Raw genomic sequence first — 22697 nt, 5'->3', positions numbered from 1 at the left:
TCATTTGACCAACTTTGAGGTCCTTGTTGGAATGGACTGTGCTGGCTGCACGTAGAGAACTTTTCAACCCCCTCCTCTTGATTTCTTTGTTCTGCTTTGCCTCTTCCTCCTTATAAAAACCTCTGCCTGCACTGAGATGTTGAGATGGGCTTTGCGACAAGAGTCCCCTATCTCCTCAAGTGACTGGCACTTGAATAAACCTCTTTCCCTTTTCACCAACATCTGTCTCATGAATTTGTTTTTTTGTGGGCAGCAGGCAGCCGAACTTGGGTTACAATGATAAAGAGGAAGGGGTACTATGAAAACCTACCACTAGACCTAAGAGGTTTCCCACAATGAGCAGAGATCTGCTCACTCCTGGAGGACTGGATCTTTGCTTTCTTGATATCTCCTAGAAGCCTAGAAAAATGTTTGGCACATGCTGGTGGGAGATTCTGTCATAATCATCTCTTGAATTTGATTATTCAAGAGAATAGAGGGCTTAGAAAATATTACTTGGTGATGTTGATGAACCTTGTGGAAAAAATCCACCGGTTCTTCAGGTGTTTGGCAACTAAACAAGGTTTTACTGTATATAAATATTTTAAAACCACTGCTTTGTTGAACTTTGGCAGATTTTTGGCTTGCTAACCTAGCAGTGACAAGGCTAACATTGTTTTATAATTAGACATATGGCTTTCTACCTCCTTAGAAGATTGTAAGGAAATTCCAGAAACTCTGTGCTATAATATCAAACATTCCAAAAAGCAAAGCAAAACAAAATGAAATGTAGTCTACTCTTATTTTATGAGGACAGTTACTATCAGATGTAGAAAGGCAAGAAAATTTTTTATTGAATGGGACTTATTATTTTTTGGAAAATAATTAAACCTAATGACTCTAGACTGTTCCGCCTTCCCTCAACCAAAGCCCAGGGTGAGTGGCTGCAAATGAGATTTTGTGAGTTGACCTTTTAAGAGAGTGCCTGTGTTTCTAGCAGACTCCTATCTCCTCCTGACAGACAGAATCCCTGCTGATTTTCACAGCCAGATATTATGTGGGCACCTCTTCCTGATATGGTGCTATGGGCTGGGGAGCCTGGCGTGGGGTTGAGACCCCACACTCCTCAGTGGGAACCTTTACAGCTGAGATAGCCCTTCAGATTCTCAGCTGCTGCATGTGGTACAGAGCCAGCCCTTTTCATGTGTCTGCCCTTCCTACCAGTCTCGTTGTGGCTGCTTCTGTAAATCCTTAGTTATAAGACTTATGTTCAGCTAGTCTTCAGTTAGTTATTTAAGTTGATTGTTCTATATTTTAGTTTTAATTCCAGTTTGGTCCTGGGAGGAGGTGAGTGTAACTTCCACCTACTTTACTTAGTCATCTTGGATCTCTCCCCAAATTTCTTAATAGAAACAAGGTAAGGAAATAAATTTTTATTGCTTTTTCAAACTATTAAATTTTAAAGTATTTGTTATACAATAGTAGCTACTAATATACCAAGTGATGATTATTAACTAGGAGTAAGAATTTGTCATTAAGAATGATCAGAATAGGACATGAGATGAGGCACAAGTTTAAATAATAAAGTGTTTCTTTACTGCATAATTTGCTAGAATTTAGGAAATCAAGGTGATTCAAGGAGCCTGAGTTTGGGGAGGCAGATTTGTAAGCAGTGCATGAGTTACAGCAGAGCATGGATGAATGAAGGATGAGACAAGAGATGGGGTATGCCCAGCCAGCGTGGCTCAGTAGTTGAGCGCTGACCCATGAACCAGGAGATTCCCAGTCAGAGCACATGGCCTGGTTTTGGGCTAGGTCCCCATTAGGGGGCGTCCAGGAGGGAGCTGATCAATGACTCTCTCTCATCATTGATGTTTCTATCTCTCTCCCTTTCCCTTCCTTTCTCTGAAATCAATAAAACATATTAAAAAAAAATAGGGTAGGAAAAGAAAATGTTTGTTTTTAAAATTCCTACAACTTTATTAATGGCTAGGGCTCAGAAGGTAGATGTAACTAATCCTTGAAGAAGAAAATACTAAGCAATATACATTCATTTCAAAAAATGCAGAGGTTGGGTCTCAAGTTGTCAAGGCTAAATTCTTGTTAGGTTGTCACTCATCACATGCCTACTCATGATAGAAATTGAGCATGCATTCCTGAAGAGTTTAGAAAAAATTCTCAACTTCTTCAAGACAGAATTTCAGGGAACCACTACCAGCTACTTGAAACTGTCATAGGGTAGAAGCACTTGAAATAGGATCTGTTGTAATCCTCTCTTAGACTATAGCAAGGGAGGGAGATGCTATCGAAAGACCAGAGGCAAGAATTATGAAACCACAGACTTCCACTCCCAGCAGTTTCAGCTACTAGGTACAATGAAGAACCCTCCTGCTACACTACAAAGAAATCTCACGTTAATCACAGTGAAGATATTTTATAAGGCATTGATGGGCTTCTAAGAATGTATGAAATTTCCATCAGTGAGTCAAAAATGGGCAGAGCTCTGGTCTGGCGGCTCAGTTGGTTGGAGGTTTGTCCTATACACCAAAAGGGTGAGGGTTAGATTCCCAGTCAGGACACATACTTGGTTGCAGGTTTGATTCCCGGTTGGGGTGCACATAGGAGGCAACCAATTGATGGTTCTTCCTCACATCAATCTCTCTCTCTCTCTCTCTCTCTCTCTCTCTCTCTCTCTCTCTCTCTCTCATCAATAAAAACATATTCTCGGGTGAGGGTTTAAAAAAATGGACAGGAAAGTGTTCCTGAGGGCAAATTCTTTCATCAGCTCTGGGATGTGGAGCCTAAGTCTTGCCCATACAAGACAATCTTACTCATTAGGACTCAAAGGAGGTAAAAGTGGCCTAAGTAGTCACCTAACTCTCAGCGAATTGAACACACACCCTCTTTGGAAGAGTCTTGGCAGAAAGGAAGGGGACAGGCTCAAGCAGGAGCACACAGGTAGCTTCAAGGATATTGCACTATTCTGGTTCTTAAGTTGCAGGGTGGATTGTGCTGGTGGCATTGCCTACATGTAGTTTACATATACTTGTAGCAGTTTTATTTAAAGAAAAATTGCAAAATAAATAAGACAACACAATCTGCCTCCCTGACCTGTCCCCTCAAAGAACCCAGAAAACAGATTTAAGGGTTTGGGCAGGTGAAATGCGGTATAGGAGTTGAGGTACCTGATTCCAACTGTAAAATATGGACATGACCTTGCTGCCTTACTGCGCTTTCAGGGAAAAGCAGGACCCCGGGGGCGGGGGAAAGCAGGAAAGAGCACAATAGGGCCCCTTAACGGAGGGTAAAGATCTTGAAACCTTCCGGGGCAGAAAGAGTTGGTAGCTGTGACATGTGCTTGGGTGTAAAAATGGAGTTGGGGGGCAGAAGAACCTGGAACTAGTAACGATGGGCAATACACACTTAACTCCTTCCACCCCCCCTTACTTGATAGATAGGCTCTCCGCTTCCACAGTTGTCAGGAGAGGTCGTGTGTTTGTCTCCTTCTGGTGCAAAAACAATGGTAGGAAGAAAACCTGTTTGTTCTTCTGGCCTTCGCTATTCATTTAATTCTGATTTTATAATTCAGCCTCTTCATCTCCAACTTCGTCGTCCTTTAATCTTTTTAACTGATTATTTCCCCCCTTCTTTTTCTAATTAATGTTTTTAAAGTTAAATTTATTGGGGTGACAGTGGTTAATAATGTCACATAGCTTTCTGTGATATATTATCTGTATATTGCATTTTGTGCTCACTGCCCAAAGGCAAATCATCTTCTGTCTCCACGGATCTGATCTCTCCACTAGCTTTCCCTTTCGGCTGGTAACAGCGCACCGTCGTCTGTGTCTCTGAGTGTTTGTTTGTTTGTCTTGTTTGGTCATTTGTTGCTTTCAGTTTTATATCCCACACACGAGTGAAATTATATGGTCCTTAACTTTTTCTGTCTGTTAAGTTGTAAAAATGAGTTTTAATCCTTAGAGACATAAGCTGGAGTTATCTTGAAAATCACCCTCTTGATTGCCACATTCCCTTTAATGTCAAGTAATCAAGGTCTCATTGCGTTTTGCAAAGTTGAATATGGAAAGCGGAAGGAAAAAAATAACAATGTCTACAGTGAAACTCACCACTATTATTTTCCCTGCTTTGGTATCAAAATCCTACAAATTGCGTTTCTCACCCTTAGCTCCTCGCTGGGCCCATGAAGGTCTGAGACACATTCTGTGGCCTTCCCTGCACATCTGAGGCTGTGACAGAATGAATGAAGAGGCAGCTGTGTCACGTGCTTGCTCGTCCAAGTGACAGCATTTGCCACTTGGTGGCAGCAATCAGTTCAGTCCAGGCTGAGAGGTCAGTGACAAACCCCTGTGATTTACCTTCTAAATCTGGGCAATCTAGTATTATCAATATGACTCATGTGGGTTACATGTGAACTAACTCACCAGAGTCATAGGCTTTTTTTACAAAACTGACACATGTAGTAGAAGCAGGTGAAACCCAATCAAAATAATGTCTCACAAACAAGGACTGAGGTAGCAGATCCCAATGCAATCACAAGGATCCTTCCAAGAGGGAGGTAGAAAGTCAGAGTCAGCATCTCCAAAATGTCCCGTAGGGAGCGATACCAGCTCAGTCAGAACAGCTGAGCTGATCATGAACATGCTGATCTCATGAACCTTCTCTCCTGGATAGATTGTCATCCCTGCCCCATCTTTCCTGTCAATATGTCACCTGTGTGTCAAGGACCAGAGCTTATGCTGTCTCCTCTGTGAAGCTGGTCCAAGTAGATCCAACCAACTTCCTTTCTTCCCGCTCTGAACCTCTCCCAGCCCTTCTATTTGGCATCAGTCCCATGGCATCTACCCTGGGCTTCCTCCTGTTCTCCTTGAATCTTGGGGTCTGAGCTCTCCTCTCATCCTTGCTAAACAGCCTCAGGTTCTAGCACAGTGCCTTGCCCATTGCCACTCAAGAAACATATTCCATAAATACATTGAATATTGAACAAGCAGGTATGGGTTTTTATATGGATTAGTGGAAAAGCTGAAAATGTTTCAGGCATAAATTAGAATGATGTTACATGGGTTGGAGACAATATACATTTTTCAAAAAGATCTTGAGTATTGATATATTTTCATGTACAACATTAAAATTTTCACTTCACTGCTTTGCAATGGCCAAGGCTCAGGAAGCTATTTGAATGACTTTCGTTCGTGCTTTACCAACATAGTCCCCAATCAGTAGGACAGGTGTGTGTGACACGTTCAGAGTGTGACCTTAAAATGAATTTCCTGCTTTGGAGAAAGGGCTGGTTCTGTCTGAACTAAAAGAATCCTGCAGATTCATCTGAGTTAAGGTTCACTAGTGAAGCTTAAATTCTCTCTCCCAGAAGAAATGACAACGCGAGAGAATAAAACCCCTTAAAAAAAGGAATGAAGCTATAATGACGGCATTTCAGGTGTCAGAGAAAGAGCCAGAGATGGTTTATGGATGCTGCGAGAGTGACTCCTGGCGCGCCCCAAACCATAGCTTTTCTGAAGGATGAATTACGTTCCTGGATCTTGGAACATAAAATTACAGCCCTCTCAAGTAAAGTATATCTAAGTGTCGGTTAGGCAAATGGTCATTTACTGAGGGCCTTGTGCTAGTTCATTGGGGTACAGATTTCAAAAATGACTTATCCCTGCTCTCCAAGAGCTGACAGTCCAGTTAGGAGCCAAACTTACAAACAGGGCAGCTGCCTCAGTTGCAGGGCCCAGTTCAAAACGCAAACGCGGGGCCCTCCTTCACAGATGATTAAGAATTTCAAAAGGGTAACACCAGAGCCTTAGCCCAAGCACACGCCCTTCTAAGGACAGGGACCTGAGAAGGCACAAGAGACAGGTGCTTATAAACATAATAAGATACGAAATGTCTGTATAACTTATGTACAGAATGCTGTGCGGCAGAGGAGTTGGTAGCCGGGTCTGCGCGACGGGAATGCTTCTCTGAGGAACTGACTCGGGGGCCAGACCTCGAAGGATGGACAGCCTGGGGAGCTGGGGCGATCCAGGCAAGGGAGCGAAGGGACAGCAGCTGTCCTGCCACGACCCTCTCCGCTCCAGCTTGCTCACAGCTTCCCACTTAGTTCTTCTGTTTTTAACCCTTGTGATTTCCATGCACCGTGTTCAGGCTCTTTATCAATTTCACGTGTTATCTAATGACCTTAGGGAACAAGAGATGGGGATTGGGCCCCCTTTAGAATCCCCCTCATCTCCATCCCCTCCCATTATAATGAAATCTTCAGTTTAGGGCTTTCATCAGTCACCCGGGTGGCCTTGTAAATGATATGCTTACACTTGGTGTCTTGTCCATAGACTATCTCCCTCCTGACTCCTCGTCTTAAGCCTTTCCTTCCACTCCCCAAATTCTCCAGTGCTCCCCAGTGGAGCTTTCGGGACGATTTCAGTGACTTTAGAGCAGAATCTTCCGTGGCGGCGCGGGGTGCGGGGTGCAAGGCTGTGGGAAGGCTGGCCGGGGTCTCCAGCAGGCGTCCTGGGCCTAGTGCTGTGGCTCTGCTGCGGGCCTTGCCTACTCCTCCCCCGTCCTCCCAGCGCCCAGAAACCTGCTGGCATCTCTCGAGCTCTCATTTTCTCCCTCCAACTTTACTTTTGTTATTGTGGGTTTATATAATTTTTATACTTTTCCTATCATTTTAATGGAGTCTTGGGAGGGAGGGAGGGAAAGGGGCAAAAGAAGAACCTGTGATCAGTCCATCTTTTTTAAAAAAATTTATCTTTATTGTTGAAAGCATTACAGATGTCCCCTTCCCCACAATTGACCCCCTCCCCAGGCCTTCGCCACACTATTGTCTGTGACCAGTCCATCTTGAACTGAAAGTCCAGCCACCTTGAGGATCATTCCGCTTCTGTAAATCAGGCAATTATGCTCTGAGAATTTAAGTGGCCCCAATCCTGGCCCCATAATTGTAAATTATGTGCCCTTTGAGGATGTTTTCGAGGATGACATCTGATAGCCTGATGAGAAACAAGGCCCTACGAGGAATGTCCCTGAACACCTTTGATCCCACCTAGTATTTGGGGTGCTCCTAAGGCAGCGGGCAACTCAATGTGGGGACCAGGCGAGGCAGCCCTTTCCAGAGCCAGAAGTTTATGGAAACAAGAAGCCCCCAGAGAACTTTCACCTTATTTCTGGTCAAAGTGTCCAGCGCCTTCTGTTAACCCTTTCACCCCTGCCCAGATTTAATTTAATTCTTACCTTCTCATGAGGTGAATCTAAAGACAATGAGAGGAAGTGTGAGCCCAGAGACTGAAGTCGTTTTCAAACATTAACCATTCGCCAAAGGAAAGCTCTCACCCACGCGTAACTTGGTTATATAGACTCTTTCTCTGCTCCCCCAACAGCATTATTTGTTTGCAGCGTGGTTGTTACTGACATTTGGATGGTGGGGTCTGGTGTACGCTGGGAGCTAGGCTATGTTTAACCTGTAAGTTTAAAAGCTTCTGAAAAGGCAGAGACACAAAGCATGTCCCACAGAGGATCCTCACTTTGCTTTTGAAAATGTTGCCCTCGCATCTCTGGGCAGATAAACTGCCAGTCGAGTGCCGCTGGTTTCTCTCAGCTGTTACGAGCACAGCTTCAAATCAGGAAGATTTGCAGTCAACCCAACTGTTCACTTCTCTACCCAGAAGGGCCCTTTCCCCTCACCCCCAGTAGTTGGAGGCCAGGAAACAGACCTTCCTTTGCTCTGGTCTAAGCAGTTCGTGCTTGCAGAGGGGTGACCTGCTGTTGCACCGTGTGGGGTTGGTGGGGCTGCTGGCAAGGAGGCCCTGCCTGGAAGGAGCGGGTTCACTGAGCACCAAGTGGAGAAAAGCCGGTGTCGGGGAGTTCTGATCCTAATGATTAGGGTGGCTACAAAAACTCCCTGAGAAAAGTCCACCTCTGGGTTTGTTCTGAGACTTTCTCATGCTCGTGGTCAGGTGAAAAGTTATTCTTTTTACTGAAACTGCTTCTGCCGCCTTCCAGATTCTAGGCTAGTTTTATGGTGTGCTTTAGGCTTTTGCTTACATGTTCATGTGTCTGTTTCTTGGAGATGGGCTAATGAGGGTCATTAGGTTATCAGGTCTGAGCAGGACAGTCTTGGTAATGACTAGAGTGGCTGCAGGCTAATATAATGCCTGGATGAAAATCTCAGATCTTCTTTTAGTGGTTCAACTATATTTATGATTTTCTCCTTAGATAAGCCTTCCCTTTTGTTACTATTTGGCTGGACAGGGGCAACTTGAGTTTGGGTAAAATTTTCTAGACTGGATCTAAACCTGGAAGACAGCCCCCTCTGAGCCCCACCTCCTGGAATGCACACTTCGTGTAATCCCTCCCTCTGGAGTGTAGACTGGACCAAGTGGCTCGCTTCTAAGTAACAGAACGTGGCAGAAGTGATATGATATCACTTCTGAGAATAGGTTACAAAAGACAGTGAACTCTCTCTTGTTCACACTCTCAGACAAAAGGTCAACTGAGTGGGGCAAGGGAGAGCTGAGCTGTCAGGTGCTGGAGCAGCTGATTCAAGTGTGAAACCAATAATGAAAGAGTTAAGCCTTCGCTCACTCACTGTGCGCATAAGCAAGCGCCTGGAGCTGGAGGAAGTGCCCACTCCCCGTTCCATTTTCCCCGTGGAAAGGTGCACTCGTGGGGGCTCAGGTAGGTCAGCAGGCCTGGGGGTTGCCTCGCTGCTGAGGAAGTCCCCAACCAAAGGCTCCGGCAGCTTTATGGACCCTGAGGTATGTGTCTGTGTGGGAGGGGGCCTAGAATAGAAAAGTGCTGCCTGAGCAGTGGGGCGAAGGGTTTGGTTTCCTGCCTTCCTTTCACAAGGACACCTCAGCAGAGATGCCTGAGGAGGACCGTGGCCCAAGGTCTAAGATGAAGACACCTGGGAATGAAGGCACCGGGGCTGGCCATGTCAATGTACGAAACAGCGGGACTGACCAGGGCGCCCTGACCTTCACTGCGCTCCCCTCAGAGACGCTGGTTGCCCCAAGCGTGGCGTGAGGAGGGCAGAGGAAAGCCTCCGTGATGACCGATGGGCAGGTCTGAGAAACCACACGTAGGATTTTCACCGGGAGCTGGACTCTTCGGTCTCCCTTTCACTCCTGTTTTTTCACCCCGAGGTAGCCAGGGCCGTGCTGTGAGCTGTCCTAAGGAGAGACCCTGTGGTAAGAAACAGAGGGTGGCTTCGGGTCAACAGGCAGCATTAAACTCTGGGCCTCGGTCCCATAGCCCCTGAGAAACGAAATCCTCGCAACAACTGTGTGAGCGAGCTTGGAAGATCCCTTTTCCAGCTGAGCCTTCTCACGGCTGCAGTCCCAGCGGACAGTAAGCCCGCGTGAGACCCTGAGCCGGAGAACCCAGCTCAGCTGGGCCCGGATTCCTGACACAGAAACCATGAGGCAGCAGGTGTTTGGTGCTTTGAGCCTCGAGGTGTCCGGGGTAATCTGTTATGCACCTATAGATAACTGTTACGCAGCTAGAAGTAACCAATACCCATGCTCAGGAGGTAGTGACCACATTGTGGAAAATGGCCTTGGTCAGGAACCCGTTTCTAATGATCTGTTTCATTTTCTTTGAAAGTAGAGTGTAAGCATAGTGAGGTTGTATTGCTTTCCCAAGAAGGTATGAAGAAGCAGGGTGCTGGTTCTGAAAAGGAGAGGTGGGAGGCCAGGAAGCCATTGGTGATGAGTTCCAGTACCTCTAAACTTCAGTCTGCTGTCTTCCCTTCCACACGTCATGGGAAAGAAAAGTTTTGAAGTTAGAGAATCTATTATGTGTGCTGTGAAAGAATGGCAGGCGAGGACTTACTTTTATCCTAAAATACTTTTTGAAAATCTACCTGTGCTCTCTATTTAGTGTAGAGTGTTGTGAACTATGGGGAGGAGAGAAAGAAGGGGAATTTGAATGAAGATTGAGCCTAAAAGAGGTTGATGTTAAAAAGGTGGTATCTCAACGAAACACACCAAGAACAGCTCTGCAAATGACTCACCCTCCGTGCCTGTCATGAAACATCTTTGCCTGCAAATCAGAAAGGCAAAGGCATGCAACAGTCCCCGCACGTGCCCTGGGGATCGCTACACTGGGGCGTGTGTAGTGATCAACGCAGGCCGTCAGATGGGACGGGCCTGCTTTGCATGGATTGTGCCCTGCACTTTGGAATCAACGTCAGGCTCAATAACAATAAGGAGGAAGAACAATAAAATTGGGGAAGTAGAGATGACACTTCCCCTTCTTTCAAAAGAGCTTTGCTCTCCCAGCAGCTTCTCATGGTAGCCCTGTGCGCGCTGCGCTCAGAGGTGTGGCTGCTCAGAGTACTATGAGTTTTCTGAACTCGGGGAGAAAGAGCCAGCTCTCGGATTTACTGTCTTTTTGTTGCATGTAAGTAAAATCACTTCTAGGCTGATGTGTGAGAAGTCATTGCTTGGCGTTTCAAGATGGTAAGGCAACCGATGCCCATCCTCTGCAGAACAGTGAGTTCTAAAATGTGACTCGTGGGATATAACATTTGTGCAGGTCTCTGTGAACCTGCTGCTGTGAGGCCCGGTGCTAACTGCACGCCTGCCATCTCCTAGAGGCTGGGAGGAGAGACTGTGCTCGCTCGGCTCCTTAAAGGGACGTTGTGTTGATGGCTGCTTGGACTGCAGACCACGGGTTTGATTTAGAAAAGAACAATCCAGCATTTGTTCGGGTGCTGAGGAGTTCATCTGGGGTAACCCTCTGTGGCCTCCCTCCTTTGACAAAGTGTCTTCTCTGTGGAGAATCCCCCTTTGTATGTAGGCAGCTGGAGGGGATTTTACATTTAGGTGAAAGTCACAGGCTTGACAAAATACCTCTCTATGAAAATGAGATCTTAGGTGATGTTGGTTCAAAGCTTTTTGTTTCCCCTGGGCACCTGGAGCATTTTTTGTTTGTTTGTTTGCTTTGCTTGTGTATTGTGTACATGTGAAAAGAATTTACCTGTGGGGGTGCGAGTTGTAACCCACGCAGGCATGCACCCTTCTCTATAGCAGTGGACCTATTAGTCTCTAGGCGCCTGTGCGCTCCTGACACCGCCCAGGGCATGGGACAGTCACGCGTGGAGCCTGAGTCCTCTACAGCTCTTCAGTTTACGTAGAAGACAAACAGAAGGAAGACAGGTGCCGTCCTGCTCACATCACGCAAGTGAGGAGGGGAAGGCCTGTGTACTGGTTGGTGTACTCATTCATTAATGGAGTTTTGCATTTTCTTTTGTATACATGAGCATCTTTTCTGGAGAGGGTTCATGTATGCACTGTTGCAGGCAAGCTGCATTGAGCAAATACGCGTCATCTGCGCGTGAAAACAGGAAGCTCTTTCCTGTGGTCGCTCGCTGTGGCAACGAGCGATAAGAAATTACTTCATGATTATTGCCCGAGACTTTCCTTTTGACTCGTGGATCCTTCTTGGCCGGCTCACTTCTGCTTTCCATGCAGCCTGAAGGCCAGGCACTATGAGCTGGCAACCCGAGCACAGGTTGACAGTTTCCAAGCAGGTGAATATGGCAAGCGGTGTGTGAAAGCAAATCCTAAAAAACAAGTTCTTTGGTGTTGAAAAAAAATCCTGCAAGTTGGGGAATTGTACTCTCAGCACTCAGAGCAGCGCCTGCCACAGAGAATGCACTCAGTTGGTATTTGCCGAGTGAATGAATGATTGGGATTGCTCAGAAGATGAGTGTGGTAGGGTGGCCTCTGCTTCATCTCTGGGACCCAGGCACGTAGGAAATGAAGGCGGGAGGTGAAGGCTGCAGTAGAAGTGGTGATGATGGGGGGGTGTCGAGTTGGAGCTGGGGGTGGAGGCAGAGGTGATGGTGTTGGAAGCATTGGTGACAGGAGTGGTGGTAGAGATGATGGGTGTGGAGGTGGCTTGTGGTGGAGATGATGGTGGAGGTGGTGGAGGTGATGGTGGAGGTGGTGGAGGTGATGGTGGAGGTGGTGGAGATGATGGTGGAGGTGGTGGTGGTGCAGGTGGTGGAGATGGCAGAGGCGGTGGTGGAGGTGGTGTTGGGAGTGGTGGTGACAGAAATGGTGACAGTGGTGGAAGAAGCGGCGCTGAAGTAGAGGTTATGATGGGGAAGGCAGTGTGATATAATCGAGAGAGAACATAGCTCTGGGGTTAGACACATTTATTCAAAATCTGCATTTACCACTGATTAGCGCTGTGACCTCTGAACCTGCAAAGGGGTGATTATAAAACTGACCTTTTTGTGTTGAGTGGGAATTAGAAATATTGGAAATATGATTGCACGGTGCCTGCCACCTCATGGATCTTCATTACATGGCAGTTATCAATATATTTTCTTCAGTTTTCAAATCACCACAGCCATACTTAAAAATTTAACCACCAATTTATCTTGTCTTCTTTGTGCTTTTTGGTATTTTCTAAATTTCCTGAAGTGAGCATGATTTTTAAAAAAGAATTATTTCTTAAAAGTAAATGTTATAAGACTAATTTATCAGTATGGTTAAGCCCATCGTGGTATATTTATATAAAGGAATACCATCAATTAAATGATATTTGTGGAAATATTATTAGCATTAATGCTAAGTAAAAGAAGCAGAAACACAACATTTTCAACCATGTAAAAATATTGTAGAGAAGCAAGACTGAGGTAAATATGTTAATATGTGACTATATGATCGATGGGTTTATAGCTCATAATTATATTGGTCTTTGTACTTTCCTATTTTTCCCCCCAAATTTTTTATTAATGGAGCATATCTGAACTACCTTAGTAATCTGAAAACAAAGTAAATGTTGAATTAAATAAAATAAGTGAATAAAAATTAACCATCTTTTAATTTTCCACCAAAAATATAACTAGTGTAGCTTTTTAATTATAGTGTACTAAAGTTTGCTGTTCATTGCAATCTAAGAGATGACTTGTGTTATTTAATCTTCATGGGGGATCCCCTTTGAAAGTAAGACAGGTGCAAAATCATGTGACAGCTCTAAAGTAAGGACACCGAACAAGGTCCCACCTGGGGCTGACTGGTCTAATTAGTTCCTAGAATCACACAAAAATGGCTTATTTTCTCTGGATGATTTATAATTATCTCTAAACCTGTAATGGATGGCTTTCTAGCAAGTTCAATAGTCAATTCAATAGTTAGATCTAAATTAAATTTAGATTTGCCATCATAAGAGTAATTAATTTTTTAGGGAATGTTGACTTATCTTTACCCTCTTGACCTACATAGAGAGAGATCAGAAAACCATTTTTCTGGAGCTAAGAAATAATTCTTGCTGTTAGGGCCTTGGGCATCCCACCTCACAGTGCAGTCTGTCACTATGATGGAGTCCCTTATCAGACACTTAACTGGAATCAAATATTTTGGCTTGTAGGTATTGAAATGAATCTCCTGCCTGTCTCAGATGTGATCAAATGAGAGAGAGTTGGCAGACAAAGAGGCAAAAAGATGAACAGGTGTGAGCAAAAGACAGGGCTCCTCAACCAACACAGATGTTAAAATAAAAGTAGTCAAAGGTGGGAAGTTAGCCAGTTTAAACTCACCCAAATTACTGGAGTGTGGATGAAGTCTTTCAAAAAAGCCTGAATAAAATTTAAAAAAGACCAGATCTTCAGTGAAAATTAGTTAGAAATGAAAGAATTAATTAAACAAAGCAAATGTTATGCCCAGTGGTAAAAACCAAATTACCGAGAATATGAATTAAACTAGAAATAGCAGCAGAGTAGACTTTGACTAGATAGCCCATAGCAGTTGCTGACTATTTCATGGGTGGAGCATTGAATAAAAACCAGTGATATTATTGAATACTTGCTATGTTCCAGGCACTGTAATCAGCACTTTTATTTTTACTTGAACAATTCTCAGAACAATCGCTTCTCAAAACAATCCTGGGAAATAGCACTGTTATTTCCATGAAGGGAAAGCTAAGGGAGGTCAAGTACCCCATCTGAAACCACCCTCTTAGGCAGAGGCAGAGAGGGGATCCAACCTAGACCTTTGTGTGTCTCCGAGCCTGTGGCCTTAACTACCATCCTACACCTCGACCACCAGAAGCTGAGGAAAAGGAAAGGAAGGATTTTGCCCTACAGGTTTCAGAGGCGCAGGCCCCTCCCGCCCTGCTAACACCTTGACTTCAGACCTCTAGTCTCCACAACTCTGAGAGAATAAATTTCTGAGTTTAAGCTACCAGGTTGGTGGTATTTTGTTACTACAGTCCTAGGAAACTAACACAGGGGCTAAAAAATAAAATGCTAGTGATAGACTCATTCATATTTAAAAATGCTAGTGATAGGCTCATTCATATTGCTGGCAAGCACTTCTAGGGACCAAATCCAACATGACTCATTGCTCCGACTTGAACCTGTGGCCTTGAGCCTGCAACAGTAGAGTCAGTTCATCATTAAATGGGGATGAATTAATGACAGCAGACAATGAAACACATTTACAAAATGAAAATCAGGCTATTGTGAAATGGATGGAAGGGTGACCTTTCATAAAATGAGTCTAGCTAGGGGTTCCAGATTATTATACTGATGCGGTCATTTGCCAGACATGGAACATTAGTGCCTATTTTTTGGGGGGCCAGGCGGTATTTACTTCCTTAAATTGTATATTGAAAGAAAAGCTTAAATATTCTGAGTTGGAAAATGATGGCATTTTGTTCACGCATAGAACCCAACACTCCAGTCAAAGCATACAGCAAATGGAAACTCCCCAGTTAATGGAAACTTGGGTCATTTTAGTGGTTTCATTTATAACCATTGACTCCTTTCAAGCGTAAAGTTAGTCTGCTACCTGCATTGTTACTCTAATGAGAGCATAAACAGCCAGAATTTCAAGCGGGCTCTTAGGTTTCTCTGCAACATGAGAATCTCTTAAATCCCCCTTTCAGAGGCGTTAAAATTACCCTAATTCCTATCACCATAATGATCCCTCGCAGAACAACATTCTTGCAGCAGGAAAACAACATGGTAGTAAAGGCAATTCATTCAGTCTGCTCAAAACTAAAAGCATCTTTTTGCTTCCCCTCTTCATTTTAACTTTCTTTAGTCTTGTTATTAATTTTATATAATATCTTTCAAAATCACAATGGAAATTTGTAACTGGATAGAGTCTTTCAAATTTGAGCAGGGTACAATTTCTTTTTTTCCTGAAAGCATGAAGGAAAATGCTTTCTTGGGAGTCTTGTGCACTGCTCTTTAGTGTCAGAGAGAGGACATTTAACCATTTATGGGCGAATTTACACAGTGATATGGAACCTTGGTCTAAAATACAGGCCTCTCAGGAGGGGAAGAAATGGACCTGACTTGAACTGTTCCCAGGAGCCTCAGTTTCACACTGTTCATACCTGTGGAATGAAATTCGGTGTAAGGTGTCACGACTCGCCCAGAAGACATTTGGCTGCACTTCCACTAAGTCATGTATTAAAGAAGAAACTTTTGATTCTTTCCAAAACTGAGCAAATGTCTATGATCGTGTAAACCATATTTTTTAGGCTTTTAGTTTATGATTATTCTGTTTGGAGAGCTCAGAGTACAGCACAATATGGGGGAAGTTTGCAACAGTCTTTATGGGCCGATGATCACATGGAGTCTCACTGCTTTCAAGAACATGTTTGAAGATTCTACGTGAGTAAATTAATGGTTGCAGCAGGAACATTTTATTCATTCACTGAAAGAGCAGCTCAGTTATGACAGCCTTGTTCTTCCTACCTGTTAAAAGCCTGAAGCAAAATATGGGAAGGCCTTATTTTCTGGCTCCTTGTCAGATCACACATCCCTACCTCTCCTACCATCCTAACAAAACAAGCAAAGAATTGCTCTCAGTCGGGAGGGTGAATGTTAATCATATAATATGACGAATGCCCACTTTTCAACAAATGCCTGTTGAATACCAAACGCTTTCCAGGTATTTCACTGTAAGAAAAAAAACAAGATCTTTAAATTCCCTTGTAATCATGTGAATTAATAACACCTTTTCTTAGTTAGATTTGATTCCAGCCACTCTCTCAAAGGGAAGGATCTGAACTAGAAATCCTGGTCAAATACGGCCAAGGTTTTCCAGCTAGAGCTGGATTTCACCCCAGAACACCAGGTACTAAGATTTCCTGCACTTGGATTTTCAACTTGATTAATCAACTAGAGCGCTTTTGCGTAGGTAAAGGGGACTTAAGAGGGAATTGTCGAGCAAGGTTTGAGACAGGCACTAGAGCGCCGTTTAGTTTTATTTTGTGAACACTCACAAGCATTCCAGTTACGTACAAATCAGTTGCCTCGACGGAGCGCCAGCTATTTGGAGCCCAGACGCCGGCACAAGGGGACAGACACCAGAGCCTTTGGCAAAGCAGGGTGAGTGAGCGGAGCATTAGGCTCAGCGAATCCCTCCAAAGTGACTTTGCTTTAGGTTGTGGCGCTCCTGGTGGTAGCAGAGTCCCGGGCTCGGGGTATAGCCATTTCCACTCTGCATTAAATCCTTACTCCTGTGTGCTTTGCGTCGGGAGCAAATCAGCAAGGGATTCCCCTCCCTTCCCAATCCTGGCCCGAGTTCAGGCCTGAGCCCTGCTGTCTGCTCCCCACGGGCTCCTGTTTCTCGCCATGTGGACGGGAGCCTCGTGCCAGTGGAGGGAGGCCCCTGGCCAGGGAGGAATTGTCATCAGCGCTTGGGACTTCCTGGGCAAGCCTTCGAGCGAGGGCAGGAAACGGCTCCAGAGGGCTCCTGGTTTCGGATCGTGTTTCTCCAACAGGCTGCCTGGGGAAGTTTCACTGTCTGCATCTTAGGAATGGGCAAGCAGGAAGCTGCTTTCCCAAAAGTCTTTTTCCAGACTTTCTGTTTGCTTTTGTTCTATTTGAGAAGGAGACCTCCTTCGACCCTGTTTGTGTGGAGCCTGCGAGCGACGGCTGCTTTACAGCCTTCCGAGTGCGCTTGTGCGTGTTTTCCCCTGTGGCTGCGAAGGACTCGGTGCTGTGTGCGGGGCAGGTAACGCGCTCATGGAGGGGACTGAGGCTCAGCATGGTTAAGTGGCTTGGCCAAGGCCGTACTACGAGCGAATGGCTGAGCTGAGGCTTGACTCTAGTTTGTCTCTTACAGAAGCTTTTCCCTCTTTGGAGTATTCTGTCCTGATCTTTATTAGTAAATTGTCTCTACTGATTTCTCACCGAGGTAAAGTTTGAACTCAAATCCAATCAACTGCTCCTCGGTGTCTCCCAGCCTGGTCCACCCCAGCAGGCACGTGTTCTGAGCCTTACAAGTGGGTGGTTGGGAGGCCCCTGCTCGTGTCTTGGACGCGCGGTGCCACAGCTCACTCCATGGAGTCGGATGCCACGCCGATTTCAGCGAGGAGGGAACCGAGGTCCTTAGGGAGTTTGTGATTCCCCAAATCTGTACAGCTTATTAGAGGTAATGCTCAGCTCACTGCCTAGATTTTCTGACTCCTAGACTCCTTCCACTGTGAAATCGGGGTTAAAATAAACACATCTTGGGCAGGAAAGGTCTTTCAGTTGTTATGAGCTACTAGCACCAGTGTGTGATTTAACCAATCAAGTCTTCCCAACTGAGAGCTGATTTGGATTCGCAAACCGTCTGCTCTACCTGTCCCCCAACGCTGAGCTGATAAGCACCTAATCTAGACCCTCTAAATGTTAACTGCCCAACCACAAAGCCGCATCACATCTTTTTGAAGATTCTTTCAGCTTTTCTCATGTAAAAGGTCCTTCTATAATATGACGAGGTATTGTTTGTGTATGAAGATGGAAATGATGTATTTTATTTCATTCTTCCTCTCTCCTAACTTATACTCTCTTCTGCCAAGACTTTGCACGTACAGCATGCCAGGGTTGAGGGGCAGTCAGGCCTGTCCTTCTATAAGGCAGGAGTTAATGGTGGCTTTTCCATTAATCAAATTTATTTAAGTATCCCTAACCACAATCCCCTCCAGGGTCCCCACCAGGCCTTCAGCTGAGCATTGAGATGTTGTAAGGCTCTTGGGGCATTGAGATGTTGTAAGACATCCTTTAGTGACAACTTTTTTCTGACCCTGTAATACACCTGTTTGACAACAGAGCCCCTACCCAGTCTCCCTCTCTCTCTTGAGCCTCTCATTAAGTGACAATTTCTGGTGGGCTCAGAGGGTATTTGTGCTGACTTCCTGCCTGCTAGATTCTCCAGTGACTTAAAAGTCTGCATGGGATGGGGGTGGGGAGAGCACGCCTAATGGGCACAGAAGACGTGAGAGTTCAAGCAGAACCTCCACAAAATGCTCCGGTCTCCAGTTCCATTTACCAAAGGACAGAATCTCTTCAACATTTTTCAAGACTTCAAAATGTTTTTAAACACACTCGCACAAAAAACCAATTTTAGCTTCTTGATGTATTATGTTTAGATTCTCAGATAAATATTTGTCATTCAATGGCTTTCCCCAGAAGGTGAAATTACCTTATAAAAAGTTATCAATAGGTCAAGTGTCTCATAGGGTATGAAGTATGAAAATGTCATGCTCCTTGACTTTTCAGTTGCACTTGACCTACATATGAATTAACAAAATTGTAGCAGGGTTTCCTCAGTGGGAATGACATCTTTTAAATACGGGAGCAAAGGATTCCTTTATTAAGCTCACCTGGAGCTAGTAGACTGTAGAAAATACTGTGTCAAACTTCAGGATGAAACTAGGATTTTGTGCCCCTGGGAGCCTTGGATGTAAGGAATGGTGATAAAAGTCGAGAGATGGTCAAAATTTAGGAAGACCCAGTTCCATGCTGAACATACTTATGAGGGGCACTGGGAGAGAAAATTCTTGGATCCAATAAGACTTCCTTGGGCAGAGTGTTAGTTGCAAGAGAGGCTATAATTTTAAAAGTCCTGATGGTATTCTGTTAAAAGGAAGGTGGTTTCCCATCACATTTTGATTTGGGGGAGTGGTTTGAATTGGATCTCTTTAGTCCCATATTAGAAAAACAACACTGGATTTCGCATCTGTTGTTATTGGTTAGAGCTGTGCTCTATCCCAGAGGATTATCTTCGTGAGGGCGTAATTTGGTGGGTAATATTGGATTTCAGTTGTCCTAAACTCACACATACTTAGTCTTTTCACTCTCTTCTTGCCAGGGGACCAAGAGTGTGCTCCTTGCAACAGAGGTATGTTGCGTGTGTTCTTGCATGTGGAAGCTTCATGTTAGCTGGGCGCTAATAGGAAGTTTTTACAGCGCGAATTCCACAGTGGGGCCAGGAAGTCCTCTGGAGTTTACCGAGAGGAAAACAAAGATGCAAAACAGACATTCTGATTTGAGCTCAGGTTATAATTTCCCCTGATGTCGGGAGATTTATTCTTTTTGGTCATTTGCTTCCTCAGTCTTTCTTAGCACAAGACTAGCTACAGAACTTTCTTAACACAGGCCAAAACAGATGTTTGACAGTCAAATGAGCAGGGCCTCCATGAAAAAATAACCTATTTTCTTATTTGCATGCCTGTTTAGGAAGTCATGACAGAGTTAATGTGAAGAGTTACTTAAAAATATTACTTTTAGTTGATTTTAAAAATAGTAATTTTTAACCTTTCCACCCTGTTTCCTAGAAAAATTAGAACCTAAACTCAGATTTTTGTGTGCATGTCTAGTCTGGTGTCTAGGATTATTTCTTTGTGTCACTTTATGAGACTTATGCTTAGTAGCCTTGAAAAAATAATTCAAAATATTATTTCTTGCTATTCATAAGGCACTGGTAAGTGTTTTAGGTTGAGTAGCACTTCATATCACATTAATAAATCATAGAACATACACTGGAATTCAGTAATAGCCGGTTATTATTTATTTGGCTGTGTTTCAAAACAGTAACATTGAATGCTTCGGTTGCTTAATTTTCCTAAAGTGAGACCAAGAATCTAGAGTAATAAAGAAGAATGGGACCTTAAAATGTCATCTGGTCTCAACTCTTAGATTTTAGACATTACAACGTTAAGGCTAAAGAGAACCTAAGTCTTAAACAAAGTCACAGGGCTAACTTGCGGGAGAGTGACAAAGAAAGAGTTATTCAAAAGTTAAGCAAATTTCTTCACCTAACATACTAATGTAATGTAATATTGCAATATTACAGTGCCAATGTACATTGTAAATCTCAAACGTGGGAAAATTTTTAACTGTGGAGAAATTTAATAAGCAGCATTTCCCAATTCATTGACCAACTAACCCCTTTCTGACAGAGCATTGAGCAAGCCTAGTGTTCATCAACCATACTTTAGAAATATTGTTCTTTAGCTTACCCAATCCTTTAACCAACATATTGTAGTCACTTGAAGCAAAGTCTTAACAGCTGTGCTTTTACATTTTGCTGGCATAGTTGTTCCAGAGATACAATAGAAATGAGAACTTAGGACACTGATGGAAATCTTATGTATATGGATGACAATAAAAGCCTTTGGGATTGTTTTTGTTTTGAATCTTCAGGCCATAAGTTAGATTTGAATCCTAAAGTAATGAAATAAGTGGTAAGGGGGTAAGAGGCTTAACGTTCAATAGGTAAACCATAAAATGAAGGCAGAGAGTTTAGAAATATTTTGTTGTAAGGAGAAAAAAATTCTTAAATTATACAGATACATATGGGGGCATGAACCATGGTCTTCTTTTTGCCTCTTCTCACTCAACAAGGCCCATCCAAATTATGATGAAGACCATCGTGTCAGTTCCAAAGAATGTGTTTCTATAGTTACTATTTTATGTAAACTAAATACATTCACTTCTATGAAAAAATCACATCCAAAAAAAACATTGTTGTTACAGTCAAGACTGTATAGACCTAATAGAATTCATTTGAGATTTTTATTATTCCTCCCCCAGGAGCATGTTAGAGCTGTAAGAACAGAGATTTACGTTGGTCACCTAAGCTGTATTCCCAGCACTTACAATAGTGATAGGCACAAAGTAGATGCTCAGTAAATATTTTTTGACTAAAATAATTTATTTTTTATCAAGTAGTTACCTTTTATTGAAAAGGTAATGCAGACATACATTTAAAATTTTAAACATTGTAAAAGGACACACAACGGAAAGTTACATTTACTTTTCACTCAAGACATCCAGGTTCCCACCATAGAAGTAACCACTATAACCTGTTTGTACAATGTGCTTCTAGAATGTTCTATTCAAATATAAGTGTGTATATATAAATATGCATATACATATACGTAGTTATTTTTACAGAGGTAGAGACATAGAATGTAGATTATTCCATCTAAATATCTATCTTAATGACATACATCTGAAAGAATTGCCTTCCGATAAATGAAATATCTCATTGACATTTTACTTTTCATCTCTTTAGGACGGAGGCTGACTTTTCATCTGTCCTAAACTATTTGAGTTTCTCCTCTATGAACTGCTTCTAAGCTCTTTGTTGATTTTCCTATTGGTTTAATGGTCTTTTATAACTGATTTGTAAGAGGTCTTTATATGTTAAAGAAATGAGGTCATTGTCATATGTGTTGAAATATTTTTCCCAGTTGATCATTTTGTCTTTTGACTTTTTATGGTAATTTTTTCTGTGCAGAAAAAAAACCCTTTTTTAGGTAGTCACATTCACTAATCTTTTTGGAATTTGTCTTTTGTTTATTGCTTTGAAGAGCCTTTTTCTTGCCCCAAAGAGATACATTTTCCTATATTTACTTATAATAGTTTTTTAATTTTATATATTAAAATCTTTGATTCACCTGAAATTTATTTTAATGGAAGATAGCTTTATTAGATACTTGCCACATGGTTAATCAGGTGAATAAGGCACATTGTTTCTACTGATTTGAAATGTTAACTGTTTCATGTTCTAAATTTCAGTGCATTTAAAGCATTCATTTAAAAAATTTTAACTTTGTTAGTATGGAAAATTTCAAACTTATAAAAGTAGATAATGAATATCAGTGAGGAAGATGACTCAATAGGCAAGATTTTTACATTTTTGGCCTTAACCTAAGACTAAAAAATTTCATTTCTTTCAATCTAATAACTTCACCTGTATAACTTGGAAATAGCAAGGGTTTGTACAGGGGTAGGGGCTATGTGGATTCTCTCTCTACTTTGTGCTAAATTTTTCTGTGAGCCTAAAATTTCTCAAAAGAACAAAGTTTATTAAAAATATAGTCAATGAAATTTGCATTGATCTTGATATTATGGCATATTGTTGACAAAATTATTTTTATGAAAAATGAGGAAATTTGGTACCTGTCCCATCCATAGTAATTATTCAATAAAAGATTGCTCTATGATGTATTTCATGATAGAATATATCAGAAATCTACTCAGTCCTTCACAAAATTCTATGTGAATTGGAGAACCCATTTCGTGGTGGAAATTGCCACAAGGGATCCTTCTCTCCAATCTTTCTCTATTTTCCACATCCTTGGGCAACCTCTGATTCTTTTATATTACTATAGATTATTTTGTATTTCCTAGGATTTTATGTAATCTTCTTTTGTCTGGCTTATTTTACTCATTATAATTATTTTGAGATTTATCCATGTTGCTACATGTATCTATATTGTATTTAATTTATATAATGGAGCAATATTCCATTATATGGGTTATACAATAATTTGTTTTTCCTTTCATCTGAACAAGTCTTCTGATCCATGGACATGGTATAGCTCTCAATTTATTTAGGTCTCATTTAGATCTTTTCTCAGCAATGCTTTGCAGTGTAGAGATCTTGCATGCT

At 42.8% G+C, this 22697-nt stretch overlaps 1 protein-coding gene across 1 annotated transcript in view; it reads left to right on the top strand.

The window, feature by feature from the left end:
• The first annotated feature begins 10331 nt into the window (after positions 1–10331).
• IPCEF1 (interaction protein for cytohesin exchange factors 1) overlaps positions 10332–22697 on the top strand; it is a 121864-nt gene continuing 109498 nt past the window's right edge. Inside the window, exon 1 of the mRNA XM_081141415.1 lies at positions 10332–10398. The gene's annotated coding sequence lies outside the window, so the exon portion shown is untranslated. The remainder of the gene's footprint in view (positions 10399–22697) is intronic.

Source organism: Miniopterus schreibersii (genome assembly GCF_964146895.1).
Source record: "Miniopterus schreibersii genome assembly, chromosome: 6".
In the NCBI taxonomy this organism is placed as follows: Eukaryota; Metazoa; Chordata; class Mammalia; order Chiroptera; family Miniopteridae; genus Miniopterus; species Miniopterus schreibersii.
This window is presented reverse-complemented; position numbering and strand designations above follow the sequence as displayed.